Source organism: Mus caroli, chromosome 3 (assembly GCF_900094665.2).
Source record: "Mus caroli chromosome 3, CAROLI_EIJ_v1.1, whole genome shotgun sequence".
NCBI lineage: Eukaryota > Metazoa > Chordata > Mammalia > Rodentia > Muridae > Mus > Mus caroli.
Window position 1 is genome coordinate 46,464,319 of NC_034572.1, and position 19,450 is coordinate 46,483,768.

The window sequence follows — 19,450 nt, forward strand, 5'->3', positions numbered from 1 at the left end:
GACAGAAATGGCATCCAATATGGGGAAATATCTTTCAACACTGAGTCAACAACAAATTGTTTGGGGGATGTTTTATTGACTCTTCTTGAGCCAAAATAATGAGCTTTGGGGAAGGGAGGACATCAGAACCCTGGCATTACTGTTTCCTCACTGAATATCTTCTGTGGAAAACTAAAATCGAATGTGGCGTCGATTAAAAGCTGACCTACTTCCTTTTCCCTTGGCCTTTTAAAGTTTCATCTAAAAATATCAAAGTCAGGCGATCTCAATTATTCCTTCGTTCTACAAGCGGTTCCTGAATCAATCTGGAGCTATTGGTTGAGTAGTCCTTCTGCTATCAAGGAACAGATTGAAACAATCAACTGACTACAGAAGTTAAGTATCCTCTCAAAGTAGGATTGGAATGAGAGTGCAGTGCATGCCAGGTGAGACGCCTTTAATCCCAGTGCTCACCAGCTCTCAGGAGGCAGAGGCAGAGCCATCTGTGTGAGTTCAAGCGAGCCTGGGTCACAGAGTGAGTTCTGGACAGCCAGGGCCACACAGAGAAACTCTGTCTCAAAAAACAACAAAAACAAAAACAAAAAAAGAAAGAGAGAGAGAGAGAGAAAGGAAGAAAGAAAAAAGAAGAAAGAAAAGAGAAGAGGAAAGAGAGAGAGGCTACCTGGAAAAGCACATTTTGTTGAAGAGAAGCTCAGTTACCCTAGTACAAGAGATGTTGTGCATAAAGTCTGTGAGCGAATATGGACAGCATCTAGAGGAGGAGTGGGTTTCTAGAGGCCCTGACAGAAGAAACCACTGGACAGATACTTGGCAGTGAGCTGGGCATGTTCTTTCCTTGAAGTGTGATGAGAGGTCATTCAGGCAGTGGGCAGGGAGATGCTTAGGATCCATACTTCAGCGTCCCGTGGACGGCTCTGTGGAAATTGTGGGGGGAGGGGGTTGCTTAGGACTGCACTCATCAGACAGTGTGTGGTAAGAACTTGGACAAGGATGTCACTGAGAAGAACTTATCATGTATTTGGAGGACAAAGGTGACAAGTCTCCTTGATGGGACCATATGCCTAGATGACGGGAAGACACCTCTTGAATCTCTGTTGGGAAACACCGTGGCGATATTTGTGGGTCTAATGAGGAAAGATTGAGCTCCTGGGGAAAAGCCTGGGGTTGCTGAGATGCAGGGTAAGGATAAGAAACTCGATAGAGAGGCCATTTCCAGAAAGAACACGTTCCTGGCAAAAACGGATGGAGCCCACCACAGCACATGGCCTCATTGGTGGGTTCAACAGACATCTGGGAATGGGGGTTCCATAGGTATCAGCTATCTTTTCAAGGAAAACATCCAGTCACCTTTCCAACTTCAGGGTGACTATGAGTGAAGCAGGGAACTGGAGGAGAGAGAAAGGATCAATTTCCTCAGCCTGGCTCTTTTCTTCTACCTGAGAAGTGGTTTCCAGAATTGAGATGTGAGTGGAACCAGGCCTTTTAAAAACTCATCTCCAGATAGGTGTTTGCTCAGAGACCTGATGATCTATGCTTTGAAATATTAATTCTGAGTGTCTGTTTTCTTCCAGTAACTCTTTTAATACGTAAACACCAGAGATCTGTATAGGATAAGTGTTTGGAAAATATCTACACGGTTAGCTTTCTTCATTAGTGTAAACATATCTGAGAGAAAGCTGGGGAGGAAGAGGGGATTGCCTGTGTCAGAAGATCTTTCCTTTCTATCTCGCATGAAGAGGGCCTTCTCTGGCATATAATTAAATAAAACAATATGATACTATGCTGTATCGCATGACACAAAGATGGCAGCCAGGCTAAGGGACATCAGAGGTGCCGTGTGCTTTCTCTGAGATCTTGGGGCATGGACGTCCTGAGCTAAGTTTCCTCATGAGCTGGAAAGGTTCAAACATCACATTGTTTTATCTGTTGAAATCCCAGCGCTTGGAATAGTCTTTAAAAGAAAATGAATGGTAATCATGATTCATGCTTCAAAATCTGTTCAACATAATGTCTATAGTGTCCAAAAAGCACAGCTTCCCTCCTAAACCTAATAAACGCTCGGAGCGTCCTGCCACCGATACAGGCTTATCTCTCCAGGCCTGTCCACTGGGCCTATTAAATGATAATCCTAATTACAACCTAATTGTGTTTCTGCTTAGAATACTTTTAGATAGCCCTAACGTTTGATCTTTTTAGTCTAGTTTCACAGGTGGCAACAGATTAAAAGCAGCTTTTTAACTAAGATATGACTATTGCCTTTCTAACACATGAGATTATTTTCTCAGCCACTTTTTCACTTACTGACAAGTGAAACAACCCTTTGAAGATGGTAATTGCACCCACATGTCCTTCGTCTTCTGTGGTGGTGGTGGGGGGGCGGGGAACAGGCCATGCTTTGTAGTCAATGCCTTCTTCCTACCTGTAAACCTTAGCCCTTTGGACTCAGGATCTCGAGTTTCTTTGAGTCTTTTCCTCTAGAATAACTTACCTTTTCAATTCTGCCAAAATCCTCTGCTTCCATGTTCCCAAGGAGACTTGTCCTGAAGTTACCTCCAGAACCCTGAACCTTCATCAGAGTTTCTCAGACTGAAGGGAACAGAGGCCTCTTGCAGAGTTCTGTAAAATTCAGGGTCCAGACTGCACCAGCGAGGGCCCATCACTCTGTCTTCCAAGAACCTGCGATCTGCATGTTTGACGTATCATGTGGGTTTAGATAGAATTTGAGAAGCTCATGTTTTGTTTTCAACCACGCAGATTCAAATTTTCCATGAAGTTTTGTTTCTGTGGATGAAATCACTCCTCCAGTTCTGAAATACTGGCTAAGTAGATACAGAAATGTAGATGGTGCTAGCTTTACTGTTTTTAAAATACTTTTTTAGAATACATGAACATTCATCTCACATCCGTGTAACTCTTTCCTCACTTTGCCACCTGGAAAGGAAAGGATTAAGATCTATTCCAAGGCAGGAGAGTCCCTTCAGGCGTGTTCACCGGGGAAGCTGGCTCATTTCCTATGGTGGCTTAGGGGACAGTTCTGGTGCCAATGGCTCCCTAACCATGTCTGACGTTTTTCACGATTCCATGTTTCTTCTATCACCCAGATTTCAGTTTGCTTTCATGCCCTGTGTCAAAGAAGGGAGTTCTAGTGCTTGTCAGGGTTTACATTTCATCACAAGGAGATAACTGGGACAGTTCAGCAGTTGCCAGGGGGCATAGGCAAGATATCTAGAGATATGACCTTACAGATTTGCCAAAGCTTTGGCCACTTAGAAAACAAACTTAGGCCACATTGCAGGCTGGTTTTGTTGGATGGCAACAGTCCCTTTGAAAGTATGTACGCTTTATAACAGGGCCCTTACACCCTTCGCCATTCATAGAAGGTGAGACAGCTCCTTTCTAAAGCTATTCAAGAGCATGTATTAATCTTTTACTGTATACCAGGCCGTAAAGACACAGAGAGTGAGAAGAAATACTCTTGGCCGTCAACAAACAGAGATTGGGTAATGTCCTATTTGGATGCATGGTGCAGGTTGCTGTTGGAGAATGTGTGCACAACCAAGAGAAAGTATCCCAAGTGGTATTCTAAAAGAGGTGTCTGAACTGAGAGGTGGTTTGTTTGTTTGCTTGCTTGCTTGCTTGTCTGGTGGCTGATGGTGGTGGTGGGGGTTGTAGTCCTTTGTGTAAGTACAGGTGCACATTTGTCATGTGACTGCCAGAGGATAACTCAGGTGTTGATCCTAGCTTTCTACCTTGTTTGTGGAGTTTCTTTGTTGTCGTTTTAGTGCAAGTGTCATGTCATCCAACCCACAGGCTTCTAGGTAGTTTCCTGTCCCTGCCTCCCATCTCACTATCAGAAGTGCTGCCCTAACAGACACACTACTGTACCCGGCTGTACAGATATTTTGGAGATTTGAACTCATATCTTCTCACTTGCATGGCAAGCTCTTTTACTCACTGAGCCATCTCATTGGCTCCCTGACAGAGGTTTGAAAAGCAAATTGGAAATACCCAAAAGGATTGTGTGTAGGAACTGCAGAGGCCAACGTTATGAGAAAACACTTAGTGTCCACATCGAGGCTAAAAAGAATAGGCTCTATTTAAAATGCAAATTAGTTTCCAAGACCAGAGAATAGAAGTCATGGCAAGTCGACATCATGTGATTATGCCATGAAGTCGGTCTTTCTTCTATAGGATATGAAGAGTCTTTGAAGCATATGACATAAAGGATAAGCATGAGAGAGTCTGAGTTTATTCATTGGATTCACCAAACATTTGGTGAGAATCAACTGTGTGGTCGGCATTGTGCCAACCTTGGCACGAAGAGTGTAATATCCAAGAAGACAGAAATGATCCTCAGCGGTACAGAACCTAAATTCTGATGAAGAAGGAACAATAAACAAGTGAACTCCTAAATCAACAGAAGAGGAGAAGAAATCTACATTGTTATAAATCCTACGAGGAAAATTAAAACATGTCCTAGGATAACGGATCAGAGATAGCTCCCTTCTAAAAATGCTTAGGATAAATTCCTCTCAGGAATTCCTCAGTAGCACTGACAAGGAACAAATGAGGATTGGTTACATTCAATCATTTGTTTACTTCAGTTAATACGTTTCACGTTCCAACTCTAGAGGAATTTTGGAGAACTGGGTTAATCATGTTGCAGACAGAGGGAAGAAGGTTGACCTCAATGAGTGGCAAGAGCATTGTGGTGAGTGGTAAGAACACCTGGGTGGACAGGTGGGTGGTAAGAACACCTGGGTGGACAGGTAAGAATATGTGATGGTAAGGTGAGTGTCTGGACTCTCGGCTGGTGGCCAAGTGAGTGGCAAGAGCACATGGTGCACAGAGAACTTGAGAGAAAGAGAGATGGGTAGACAGGTGACTTGAGGAGTATACCTAGGCTTTCTGTAGTAGTGACAGCAACCAATGAAGCTTAGCTGAGTGTTGACCATTGCTTGCTGATTGGAACTAGCAGAGGCATAGCCCATCAGTAACATGGACATTCTGAGTGAAAAGAAGAAAAGTTTTATAATTAATATATATACATATATGTATGTATATGTATCTATATACACACTTTTTTGGATTTTTCTTTTTGTCATTTATTTTCTAGGGAAATCCAAATTTTCCCTTTGAAAAAATGGCTATTTAAGTCTACTGAAAGGAACTGGCAAGACAAGAGAAAAATACAACACTCCTACTTAAAAATAATCTTTTTTTTTTTTTTCATTAAAAGAGAACTCTTACATTGAAGACTTGAAGACTGGGGATAACTATGCATTTTGTGCTTAATCTTGAAGAACCCTGGACAGCTGTGTGGAAATGATTGACAAGTGTGGTTTAATAGTAAAAGACTGGAAGAAACCCTGCAAGGCCTGTGCATTCAGACGTGCCTTAGCCTGCCTGGACACTATTCCTTCCTTCTAGGATGGATAGAGTCCTTCCTGAGATAGAAATTATGATCCTGAAAGTGTCAAATGGAGCAGAGGTTGGGCCAGCATCCCTAGGGTTCTCTGCTTCAAGTCTTCACAGGGTGGGGGGCAAAAGGGCAGGTGCTACGAAGCAACGTCCTGAGCTACTTTAAGCTCCAGAGAAGCATTGAAAGCAGGTGAATTCCCCAACCCTTCACCCCTGCTTCCTTATTCTGTGAACTGAGACATTCAGATCAGAGCAAGAGGAAAGAAAGATCTGACTTCTTATAAACCGTCTCGGTTTCCATGTTTTCTTCCAGGCACAGTTGTGCTGGTTCATCTTTTTCTACACCCTCCATCCTTCCAAGATGTCTCTCCCCCCCCCCTCTCTCTCTCTCTCTCTCTCACACACACACACACACACACACACACTTCCCTTACTTGCAACCATCTTTAACAATGCAAAGAGGAAGAACAAGGTAAGAAGGAGTGTTTGGGGTAGAGGTGTGCAGCAGCCAAGTGCTGTTACAATCAGCCCACCTAAGTACCATTTGTAATAGATTGTTCTTTAAATTAGCAGCTCTAGCTGACAGAGCTATGAGGACTTTTGGAAAGCTTCTCTATCAGTGTCAAAATCAAAGGTAGAGGGCGGGGAGAAGGCTGGGTTTAGCAGGGTGGCATTTTAGATGTGGATTTATCCAAATGAAGTGCACACTTGCTTTTCCTGTCTATCTTTGTAAGCCTTTGTTCTTTCTGTACTTTGAAGTTGGTAGTTTTAACAAAAGTCCCATGGAGAGGTCTTCTGGTAGGTAGACATACAAAGTTTGAGGTTTGGGGCCGATTACATGATGTGGAAAAAAACAGAGAACAGAATTTATAAGTCAAAATCTGCCACAAGGTAGTGTGGAAATTTGGAGAATCGAATTAGTAATAAACCCCAAGCCTTTCCCTTTGGACAGTAGAGGTCACTCTGCCTTTCTGGCCCTCAAGTTTACGACCTGCAATAAAGAAAGGCAAAGACTGTGTACTGGCCAGGCCTGTGGACATCATTTAGTGTTCAGGAGGCAAGCAATTATGATTCCAGTTTTACAAGAGACCCAAGTTCCCCAAGTCAATCCAATTTTCAAAACTAGGCTTCACCACGATGTGTCATCTTCTATTTATTTAACAACAAAAAAAAATCTACTTTTTCAAAGTTTATTTGTTTTCACTATAACCAACTCCAAAAGCACATTCAAATGTGTTTTATCACACAGGCGACCAGGCAGAAGACCTTTAAACTCACCGGTTTCTATTGCAGAGCCGAGCGAGTTTATGGGAAATTGCACTAATGTGTCCCTTGACTGCCTCTTTTGTTAAATTTAAAAGCTTCCAGGGGAGAATGCTCAAGAACCATTTGCAGTCACTTACTTGGTGTTTTAGTTATTCATGACTACATGAACAAATTATTCCAAATATCTATAGGTGGTTAAAGACAACATAATTGTTGTCTGATGTATGTCTGATGTTCAGAGGTTTTGGCCTACCATTGGCTGAAATCAAGGCACGAACCACAGCTATCCTCATCTATTCCTTCTGTCCCTGGGGAAGGATATGCCCCTAAGTGTACTGTCCTGGGCTACTGGCAAAATTCAGTTTCTCTGGGGCTTCTTGACTGGAGGCATCTCTCAGTCCTTGCCAAGCACATCTCTCCATGGAGCAGATGACAACATGGCAGTGAGCGTCATGCAATGAAACAGATGAGTAGAGCCAGAGAGCACGGGTGTCAGCAAGATGGAAGTCACAGTGTCTGTCTTAGAGTTCTATTGCTGTGAAGACATCATCACCACGGCAACTCCTCTAAAGGAAAACATTTAACTGTGATGGCTTTCTGTTCAGAGGTTTTGTCCATTATTGTCATGGTGAGAAGCACGGCAGCACATGGACAGACATGGTGTTGGAGAAGGAGTTGAGAGTTCCACATCTGGATCCTTAGGTAGCAGGAAGAGGAAGAGCCTGGGCCTGGCTTGAGCTTCTGAATCATGTCGTGCCCCCACCCCCAAATGATACACTTCCTTCCAAACTACCACAGTCATGGGGTCATTTCCATCCAAACTACCACAGTCTCTTTGAGACCAAATCTCAGAAATGACATCATGTCTTCCATTGTAGTTAGGGTTTCTATTGCTGTGATAAAACACTATGATCAAAAGCAACTTCAGGAAAAAAGGGTTAATTTCAGCTGACAATTCTCTATCACCAAGGGGAGCCAGGGCAAGAATCCAAGGAAGAAAGCCGGAGGCAGGAACTGAAGCAGAGGTCTTGAATGCATACTACTCACTGACCCAGCCCTCAGTGTTTTCTCAGCCTACTTTTTATATACCTCAGGACCACAGCTGCCAGTAAGCTGGGCCTTCCCACTAGTCAAGAAAATGCACTACAGACTTGCTTACAGGCAAATCTTTTGGAGGCATTTTCTCAATTTAGAGTCTCTCTTCAAATGATCCTAGCTTGTCTCGGGTTGGCATAAAGCTAACTAAAACACCCCTTCATCTACTTGCTATTCATTAGAAGCAAGTTTCTAGGTCCAACTTACACTCAAATAAGTAAATCAGAGAGACATGAATGGCATGCATCACAAGGCATCTGCCTTCAAGCTGCTTACTATACTTAAAATGCCAAGCATTGTGAAATCAAAGGAAAAATTAGACACATGCAGACACACACACACACACACACACACACACACTTACATCACGAACACATGCATACATGCACGCACAATCACAGTGGAGAAACTACCATTTCTAACTTCCAAATTAGAGGTTACAAAAGCAAACACTGCTTTCATTCACTAAGGCAATAATAAAGTTTTATTCATACCAACAAATTCACATTAACAAAATGTCTTCTGCCTGTTTGCTGCATCTCTAAAAGAATTTGTTGGATGAGAGCGATGGATGGAATGTCTCTGTTTTTATAAAGTGTGTAAGCAGTGTGGATTGTCACAGGCACCACTGAAACTGAAAATCAGGGGAATAGCCTTCCATCACAGAAGAGGTCCCTCCAGTTCCAAGCTTCTTGTCCCTTGTGTGTCAAATGGTCAGACTAATCCCATTCTGAATACTCAGAAATGTATTGGCAGAACCAAGGGGTTTAGGATGGGTTAACTTTAAAAATCCATGAGATGCTATTCAGTTTAGACATTTTAAAATGTTTACCCAGCGTGTAACTCCATCAGACTGACTTCCCACTCACGAAGTAATTGTATTTTCTGAAGTTTGTGAAGGTGAAAACATGGCAGCAATTTAATGATTGTTTCCAAAATGTCAATATTTCACATATTGCAAGACAGGAACATTTGACTGAAAATAACTGAAAAATTAAAAATCATGAAAGTTAAAGACTCTGAAGAGTTTGAGGCTATTCCCCATTAGATTGTGCCAATAGTCCAACCAAATCATTGCCTTCCCAAACACACAGTGAGTGCTGGAGTCACAGAAGAGGCCCACGATGCAGGTCAGCAGACAAAGATCAGTATTATCACCGAAGATCACAGCCCTGGTGACAAAGGAAAAGAGCATCCTCTCTGGTGTGACCATCTGAGCAGCAGCTGCCAGCAAGAAGGGCGTGGATGGAGCCTGAAGAGAGGCTTTACAGACGCTTGAGAGATCCCTCCAGCGAGGTTCAGCCATAACCGAAGGAGCTTCAGGGGAAATGGAATGTGCTGACATAGGGAAGTGAATGAAGAAAATGGCACTGTGTGTGGCTTTTCCTGTGGGCTTTAAGGATCTTCCGTCCACTCATTTAACTGTAAGAAACCTATATAGGCTGGAGTATCAAGGTACATGCAATGCTAACACTTGAGAGGCTGAGGGAGGATGCTAAGTTCAATTCTAGACTGATATCTGCTGCCTCCCCTCCATATCTATATATACTTTATATATATAAAGTATATTATGTATAATCACATATAATCATATACATGGTGCATTAAAAAGTGCATCCTTTTCCAAATTACTTTTTTATTAGGCATATGTCATGATTTAGATAAATGTCTATAAAAGGCCTATATGGTTTTTGAATACTGGACCTCAGGTTAACTCTACCGAAAGGTGTTGTGGACCTGAGGAAGATGGGCTGGAAGGGGGGGTCTTTCAGTCACTGGGGGAATTTGGCCTCTCCCTCCTTCTCTTCTGTTTTCTGCTCCATGCTCCTGTTATTGCTGTCCGGCGTGCCCACCAGACACCTGAAGCAACAGGAATACTGATAAGAGCCTAGAAGCCCCAAAAGCAGGAGTCAAACTCACCTGTTCTCTTAATGAGTTAATTAACTCGAGTATTCTGTTATTGTAGCAAAAAGCAAACAAAGCATAAACGTGAAGCTTCCCTTCCGGATAAAGGTGACATGGCATGAATGACTAAAAAAACTAAATATATTTTCCAAAGAAATAAATATGGTGGAGAGATTGGTGGAGGCAAATGTCTAGAAGTTTCAAGAAGTGTCAAGAAGTGTCAAGCGTTTTAATGCCAGAGGCAATGTCTGCCTTACAAATTTATAGCTAACACGCTTTGGAGACCTGGAACCTTGACTGGTGTGTTTAAAAATCCTCACATTTAGTGCCTTTTAACACACTAAAATTACTAGGCATATTTCAAATAAGACCTTTATAAACTTAGTGGAACGCATGGATAAAGGTATGCCACGAGTTATGGGGGGTGGGGGTGGGGCAGGCAGTGCTGCTGATTGGCAATGCTATTGATTCACTGATTTCTTTGGCTTGGCACATTTTTCTTCTCTGTCTCTGTTGATCCTGTTGATCGTGTGGCTCACTTCCTCTATCTGACACATTCTTAAGATAGTTGGAATGTTGCTCTTTCATCAAAGGTGAAAGGCCAAATTTCAACTCCATGCAGAGTTGGCTATTTCTGACAGCGTCTCTTTCCCTGGCAACAGAGAGTGCTAAGCTCCCGAGCGAGACCATTGTTTGTTTCGTTAATGAAATTAATTTTGCAGCTATTCACAAGATGCTCCACGGTTCTGGGAAGCATTAGAACAAAAGAGCTCCCCTGTGCCAACCTCAGGTCTATGTAGACTGACATTCAAACAGGCTTACAAGTAAATCCTGTACCTTAGGGGATTTCATATTCTAATAATTACCACCAACGTATTACTTGTTCAATAAATTAACAGTAATATAAAATCTTGCGATAACAAATATTAATTTATAAAAATTAAGGTCTCATGAATTCATCTCCAACTGTCATTCCCATAGCCTCTCTGCTGAGAAACAAAAGATTCGGGAAACTTGGCAATGTATGAACTGGAAGCAAAACTTCACGCACTAATGGATCTATCCAATCTGATGCTATTTGAGCAACTTATTTTGGTAATAGCTTTTAAACAAGGGTGGGGGGGTGTGAACCAATCCCCTCTCATTTGATTTGCTAGTTAGACCATGTTCACAGCCAAAGGCACAGGATGGACTGGTGTGCCACACAGGAAGACAGATGTGGGGTTTTCATCCCCCTGCAGTTGCACTTTTTGCCTTTGCTACTTTTCTTGACTTTTATTTTCATTCTGTGCCTAGCAACTCCTTAATTAACATTTTAGATGAGAACGTCAAAGCCACCGAGATGGCAGGCTGCTACTATTCTTGGTCTTGCTGACACTTTCCCCGTGGCAGAATGACAGTCACAGCTGCAGTCATTCTAAGGAATCTGTCTGGAATTAGCATGAGAGTTGGGTCACAAAAGCTTCCTTCCTATAGTTAAGTATTTATTTGTTTACTTTTAAAGCGGTTTAGATTGTCCTGAATTGCTGGGCCCAAACAGAAAACCTCTCTGGGGACACAGTTGAGTGTGAATCTCTTTTGAAGGGCCACAGCTCATATGTTTAAGAAAAAAAAATCATCCTAATTCAAGCTGTGTGCCTCTCAATGTTTTCAGACTCCATGTTCATGGTATTGTACAAAACAGACATGGAAAAGATGTTCTCTGCCAGCAAGTGGTTCTCGAGCTTATCAGTTTACTCGTAGCTTTCCCGAAGGCTCCTCGTTCACTATGCTGTCCACATCGGCTGCATACAACAGCGGCATCTTGTTCAGTTTTATAAGGGAGGTCAGTTATTATTTATGCTGAGCACGTCAACAGCTAAGTCAGCCAAGCCCGTGAACAGACACACGAGGCGGACGTGAGCGGATAGTCTTCTTTCTAAAGAGCACATTTGATAAAGTCAGGGGTGAGCACTTGATGTCTGTCTGTCCTGTCTTCTTTGTTTCACCTGGCTTGTTGGAGACAGATGCACTAGGCCGTGCAGTGGTCACTGATTTTATTCTCTATCCATCCCTGCACTGGCTGGCTGTTCCTCTCGAGTCTTCTTTCCCTCTCTTGGGTGGCTCAGCCTCTAGCATTCTAACTGGGTACGGGCTTGGGGAAGTCTTCCTGGTTCAACCCCACAGTAATATTTGTTCTCCAAGCAGTCCATAAATCCCCCTGCACACGCCCAGAGCAGGGGTCACCAGCCCTGTCAAAGTGGTGTTTCACAAGTCAAGGCCAGCTACTGAAATTCCTTGAGAAAAGAGGACAGATTCTGTATAGAAAGGGGATTTTCTGGAGTGGCAGTGGTGACTTTGCAAGAGTTTTGACGTAGGAAGCATGGCATAATAGAGTAAGTAAAAGAAATGAGAGCAATGCTCTTGGAGCCTGCCCGCCCCTGGAAATGGATTTCCTGAGAGGGATGAGAGTCAGGTAAAAGTGAACAAACTTAAAACTGCTCAAGGAACAAGAGGCAAGCAGAAGTCCTGGCCCTGTGTACGCTTTACACATACAGAGCACACCCTGTATCTGATATGAAAATAGCATCCGAAAGCAAGGCAATATGAACCATGTCCTGCATTAAATGGATCCACTGTGCAGCAGGAGAAGTCTTATCCCAGCCAGGAGCATACAGTCACGGGACTGGTCCTGACAGGAACATAGACCTAGCTATGTACAGATGAACTGATTGATGATGGGGGTGGGGCTAAGAAACAACAGCTTCTAATATCAGATTTGAATAAGGTCTATGGTGAGATACCGAAATCGGAATTTTAAAAGCCTGGTCTGAACAGCTTTAAGGCATCTGTGTGCACATGATCAGTGGGGTCCGTGATCACAAAACTCTCGCAGAAACGCAGGTAGAATTATTTTGAGCCTGTGGGAGCAGTCTACATCCCTGCAGGCTAGCCTAGCTCCTGAGGCATTCTGTTATGGCATCCATCCTCCCTCCAGCATCCAGGACTTCTGCGTGCTAATTGGGTTTAAGAAAAACCTGTAATCCCAGTGTTCTGGCAGCTGGGACAGAAAGACTGAAAGCTTAAGGGCAGCCTGGGTTACAGAGTGAGTGATACATTGTCTCAAAAATAAAATCATAAAATAGCTCAAAATAAAATCAATAGAAGTATTTATGTTTAAAGTACTGAACATTTAAATGCTGACTATAAGAATGGACAGCGCTCATGTCTGAAGCTGTAGTCATCAGATGGCTCCCGGAAAAGCATCAATGATCCCCGAGACTTCTGTGTATACCCTGTGAGCAACTCATTTTTATCAGAATCTTTCTTCTCCTTCCTGTGTTGCCAGAACCTTTTGGACATGGGTTCTGGACCAAGAAAGACTACAGTCAGTAGAAATGCACTTGTTGCACCCTGAAGCTTCTCTGGGTCCATCCACCTCTTGGACCTGGGGACTTCCCAAGACTTTGCCCTAGGCTGCTGGAGAGTCTCATCTGTCTTCTCTGCTTGGCTGTACACTCACTGATGGCTAATCCGAGCAGGCTGTAGTGTGGGAAAGTGAAGAGGGTTGCTACAGTGTTGCGGAGACTCAACGCTAGGCAGACTCTAGCTACCTTTGACAGCAACAGGTTGTTGAAGAGCAAGCACGGCCTGCAGAGAGCTGGACTGTGGCTTGTTACTGTGGACACTGACTTCATTTGTTCTTATTTCTTGTTCTCAAGACAGCCTATGAATGCAGACTTGCCTGGAATTTTGAAGTGCATAGATTATTAAGGTAGGGAAGAGAAAATGTGGGTGTTAGAGGGGGACCACACCCAGGCAGCTGCCTAGGATACAGGCTCTGTAGTGTATTCTAGAAGTCCCTGGCAGAGCTCGGCCTCCAACAGAATTCTCCTCTGCCCTGAGACCGCCCATCGTCTCCTTCCAGGTTGTCTCAGCAGAACTCACCGTCTTGTCTGGCCTCTTCAGCCCGGGTTCATCTTCTCATCTGTCAGGGACCCACCTGTGGCTTTAATGTGGGCCTGCCTGAGCTCCACCCTCCTACACCCTGTGGTTATCGGTCCTCCACCCTGATCTTATCATCTGCAGGAAATCAAAACATCATGTGTGTGAGCATAAAATTCTGTCATTTATTTGTGTTGCAGACTTCAGGAAGAGGAGAGAAAGAGAAAAAAAAATCACAGTTCACTTTTCATTAAAAAAAGGGGGGGGGTCACAACGTTTAATCCTTAGTGACCTAAAGTCAAGCTTCACTAACGACCAGGAAATGCCTGACCCTCGGGTCCTCACTGTTGTCATGAACTCCAAACGTTTTAAAAATGGAAATTAAAAAAAAAATGTAATTACCTCTTCGTGTGTTAAAAAGTTAAGTTGAATTGCCCGTTGCCATGGAGATGGCTTCCTGTTTACCACACTGGTCGCCCAGCTGTTGAAGACCAGCCACTCAGCCAATGAGAAGACAGCTTTTAGCTTCCCTTATTCCGTTAGTGCTTCAAATAGTGAGTCAATACAACCTGTAATTTACTAGTCGGTAAAATTTGATATATTGTGTTTTCATATATATTAGTGGTTTTACGTTTAACAAAGTCCATCATATGGAATTACCACTATGGTTAAAAGCATTATTTTATATTTTGAGAGGTAGGGGCCTCCCTATGTTTAAAATGCCTACCCTGTGCCTTTTAAAATCCTGGTATTGCATTTCTGGTACTTCAGACAGCCTCCTGCAATAAGGAACTGTCCTGTTTCCTCTTCACTGGTCAAGAAAGCTGCACTGTTACCCAATATATATACATAATATCCTTCATAACAAAATCAAGACTCCGGCTACCAGTCCCCAAAGACCCTAGAATTCTAAGGTACGCTATTTTGTGTCTGATAATAAATAAAAATTATTTGAAAATTGAGAAGTTTTTATTTTTCTTCCTGGCCTGCTTGTAAAAATAATATCAAGTTACCAAGGAGATGGGACCACAGATCTCAGTAACTAAATCGTTTGAAGAAGAGAGGTATGGGGACTTGGGTGAAAGTGCCAAGCACCTGGGAATATGGCGATATTCCATACCAAGTATGGCGATAAAGAAGAAAGTAAACTGTGTAATCAGGAGGAAGCCAGCTCCCAGCAGTTTGTTGGAAAGCTTCAAAAGAGCCCTCATGTGAAACAGCCGGCAGCTAACCACAGCTCTGGGAGGCTTCCCCTCACCTTGGAAGAAGCTCAAAGCTTCCCTAATGTACCCTCAGGTCTCCACAGTTTCCTACCCAGACCTTTTGGGTCTGATCTTTTTGTCCCTTTCCTGCTACCTCACTGTCCCTCTCAGAGGCCTTTGTGCAGCACCAATGGCTTTGGAATATAACTATCTATGCCACTGAAAATGGTGGCATCTTGAGGCAGAATGTGCTGTGCACTTAAACTTTATCCTAAGCAATTTAGGTATCTGCGGTAATGTTAGAATGGGATAAGCGGATCTTAGTGGAACCCTGGCAGTACTAAACTCTGTACAAGAAGGTTTCTTAGGGGAGGTTTTGAGACAATGTTTCTTTGTATAGCCCTGAATTCACTCTGGAGACCAAGCTGGCCTTGAACTTAGAGATCCACCTGCCTCCTCAACACTGGAGTGCACCACCAGAGTCCCGCTGCAAGAAGACTCTTATATAAAATAGTTTAATGTTTGTGCATAGCCTAAGTCCACCCTCCTGAACACTTCAGATTAATCTAGACAGCATAATACCCAACCCATTGCAAGCATGGTGAATAGTTGTAGGAAATATTTAGAGAATTGTGACAAGATAAAAGGTCTGAATGTAACTCTGGTGGTGTGACATCTTTCCAGTGAGTCTGGAATTTAGTCTGAAAGCCATTCAGTGAGGGATGGAAAGAACGATACAGAGTTCAGGCAAAAGTGGATGCCGTTGAGTAGGATTGCTGGTGCATCCTCGTTGGGGGCTGGCCTCTGCCCTAAGTCAATTCTATTGATGATACTTGTGCACTTATCAGAAATACTCCTTTCTCCCTCGAGAGACTTTGTATTTGAAACACAGATGTATTTTTTTTAAATCTACCATTTGAAGTATTGTCAACAGACCCACAGAATTCTACCATGTATTTTCCAGTTCATTGTCCAATACCAACCCTGAGTGCCAAGTGGGAAAGGCTGGCATTTTTGTCATTATTCATTGTGGAAGGAAGGGCTCAGTTTGCTCGGCAGGAGGTAAAAGTTTGGTTTCCATCCTCTAAGAGGATAGAGGGGAAAGGGCGTGGGCAGACGAGCCAATGGAATGGCTGCGCATGTTCTTGATGTTGAGGATAGACAGCAGAGTGGGAGGACACTGGCTGTGAACTAGTGAAGAGGTGTTGTCTGGAAGCACCAGAAGGTTGCCGCTATCTCCGGCAAGCAATGAAGATGTGAGGACTGGAATCCAGAGCCCTGCCTTGCTTCCAGCCTAAAGTGGGGACACACTGATGTCTCAAGAATTAGAATTATTGTCATTAGGTCGCACAAATGCTTCTACTTCTGTTTGCTTTGATTCTTGGCTTTGGTCAGGGTATTTGGGACGCCTCTCTTTAAGCAGCTTACATTATCTCTGTCAGCTTGTTACATAAAAAGGCATGAAAGGTTGTGAACTCCTGCCTCCTGCAAGAGGAAGAAGGAGCTGAACGAGGAGGTGGAACAGAGTGTACCCCTCCTGTCTGACACGTGTCGGGCAGCAGTAGGTGCTGTTCACAGAGACACCGTCTGCCTGCCTCCAGAGAGACGGGTCACACAGCATCAGCAGTGCATGACAGCTTATTTTCTTAGCCTCTAAGCTAAATGGTCAAACACTTCTATTCTGGAGAAGATGAAGAAGAAGAAAAAAAAAAGATAAATGCACGCATGTTTTCCCCTTCCTGTGTCTGGGTTTGACATTAGTCATCTGTTCTGAGAAACTCTGGGACAACCATCAAGGCTGGGTGTTGAGTTTGATCTGACATGCAGAAGGTTTTAGTGCTGCAGTTTGGGGCAGGTTCACCAGGCATGAGGTTTATTCATGGGGGAAGGGGGCTATAGGTATGTAAAGTTGGAACCTATTTGAGTGACAAGAGCATCCAGGGGCTGTGGCTGTGCTTGAGCAGTACTCAGTGCAATGTGGACCACAGCTCTCAGAGCCTGGGCCACCTTACCATTGTCACCATCACCAGCTCCTAACTCTTTGCAAGGTCCTATGCTGGTATTCTGACCCCAGGTAACAACACTGGGAGGCTAGGGGCTAGAAATTGTTCAAGATCTCTTCCAGGAACTTTGCTCCTTCACGGGGCTCTCTATCTTTTTAGGGTCACCACCCGGACTCTATAACCTACAAATGCGTGCAATGCTAAGCTGCTTAAAAATGAAATACAATGAGCCAGGCAGGGTGGCTCAGGTCTGTAATTCCAGCTGAGGATTGCAACGCTGGGGGCAAGCTTGTGTGACACGATAGGTTTCAGCTCAGGCTCTTCTGCAAGATCCTGTCTAAGACAAAATGAGAAAAAATGCTTTATTCAATAGGATTTTAATGTGTAATTAATATCCAAGAATCAAATTACTTTGCATTATGTGTTCTCCTCTCAAGCCTTCCAGACATGGTTTGTGTTTCGTAGACGTTCATCTTGGTTTGGCCTTAGCCACGTTTCAAATGGCTGTTATCCACAGGGGGCAGCGGCTGCACACTGTACAGCAACTGAGCCCCTTCTGTGTGACTGATGCTTTGTCCTTAGGCTCTCTCTTCATGCCTTTCCTTCTGTGGCTGCTCGGCAGAAAGCTCTGGTAACTCACTAACCAATCAGCTCCAAGACTGATTCTTGTCCGTTTTGCACTTCCTTTCCCAGCTCCGCCTCTAGGGGGCAGCTCCAAAAGGTGTCCCAGGGCTCCCTCTAGTGACTGCTCTCAGAATGACAGGACTTTGCAAAAACAACTCTGGGGGTGGGGAAAAAAAAAAAAAAAAGGAAATAAATTGAATTAAACAAATGAGGCATCAAAGTCGAATTCCAGAGACACTGAATCCTTGATCACTAGGCAGTTTTTTCCATCCTGCTTCCGAGCAAGGGCTCTCCTCTGTCTAAGTTGTGATTGGCAGAGGATACTCTCTTCCCTCTCCCTTGGGGTATGGTAGGTACATCCGTAATTAGAAACTCCAGTGGCCATCTCTGCTACCAAAAAGAGACTGCATCTGGCTCTTAAAAAGGAACAAATCCCTCACAGAGGTGTGGGGGCATCCTGGGAAACTCTACAGAAACCAGCTGGGACCACCATGTGAAGACGATTCTGCACTTCTGGGTAAATAACCCAGGGCATCGGAAGTCTGGATAGATAAGTGTGACTTGGAAGGTGACTACCTTTTACTGAATGAAACATCCAGAAACTTCTCTGCATGATCTACAGCCACTGGTAACCGATGAAAAATGAAACCTCATGAAATTATTTTTGTGCAAACGCAACACACACGTACATGCACACTCATGCACACATGCATACACATGCATAGACGCACACATGCACATTCACACACATGTGCGTACACACACACATGCTGGGGACAGTGACAATGCCCCATGCCCTTAAGTCAGTATTGGTAGGTTGGTTTATATAAACTTGGCAGGCTGAGGTGCGTAGAACAAGGTATCTGCTCACTTCTCTTAGGATGAGGGACACAGGTTCCTTCTGACATTAAGTTAGAAACATTGTATTAAAAAGTAGGATCCCAGAACTTTACAAACTGAGATTTTCACTCAAAATAAAGGGAAGTGACAGTACTGGAAAAACACATCTTGGGGACCCTTGTGTGAGAAGGGTTCAATGGCCCCTGGTGCAGTTGATCTGTTTGGTAGTTCATAATCTTATTTGGGACCAGTGGGAAGGGGGTGTGGCAAAGCCAGGAAACCCACCAGGCATGCCACATGCCACACAACCGGCCAGTCAGCCCCTCCCCCAGGCCAGTCAGCCCCTCCCCCTCCAACTAGCTGCATTTTTACAACTGCAAGTTGTAAGTGGGGTGGGGGCAAGTAGCTCACCACAGGTTTATCTAGTTAAGGAAAAGCAGTTTCTTAGCCCTGACCTAACATGGTCATGATGTGTAGCCAAGGCTAGCCTAGAACTCTTGGTCTGCCTACAGATGCCAGTGTTATAAGTGTGTGGCAGCCTGGCTCAGGCCTCACTCAGTTCTCATGATCTACAAGACTCCACCCAGGCCTGGGCTCACAGCCTGATTGGTCACGAAGCCCCAGACTGCCTGTCTCCACTTCAACATTTCTGGGATTACAAGAGTGTGCCACCATGCCTGGCTTTTTACATGGGTTCTTCAGATCTGAACTCAGGTCCTCATGATTGCAGGATCCTGACTGACTGAGCCATCTCCCCAGTCCTCCTATCTGTCACATTTACCAAGGACAGGTGGGAGAGTGGGAGACGGAACAGAACAGACAAGTGATCACCCAGACAGGCTCAATTTTAGTCTGTGTCTTACTAGTTGTACTGGCTAGTTTTGTGTCAACTTGACACAGCTGGAGTTATCACAGAAAAAGGAGCTTCAGTTGAGGAAATGCCTCTATGAGATCCAGCTGTGGGGCATTTTCTCAACTAGTGATCGGGGGGAGGTCCCCTTGTGGGTGGTGCCATCTCTGGGCTGGTAGTCTTGGGTTCTATAAGAGAGCAGGCTGAGCAAGCCAGGGGAGGCAAGCCAGTAAGAAAAATCCCTCCATGGCCTCTGCATCAGCTCCTGCTTTCTGACATGCTTGAGTTCCAGTCCTGACTCCTTGGTGATGAACAGCAGT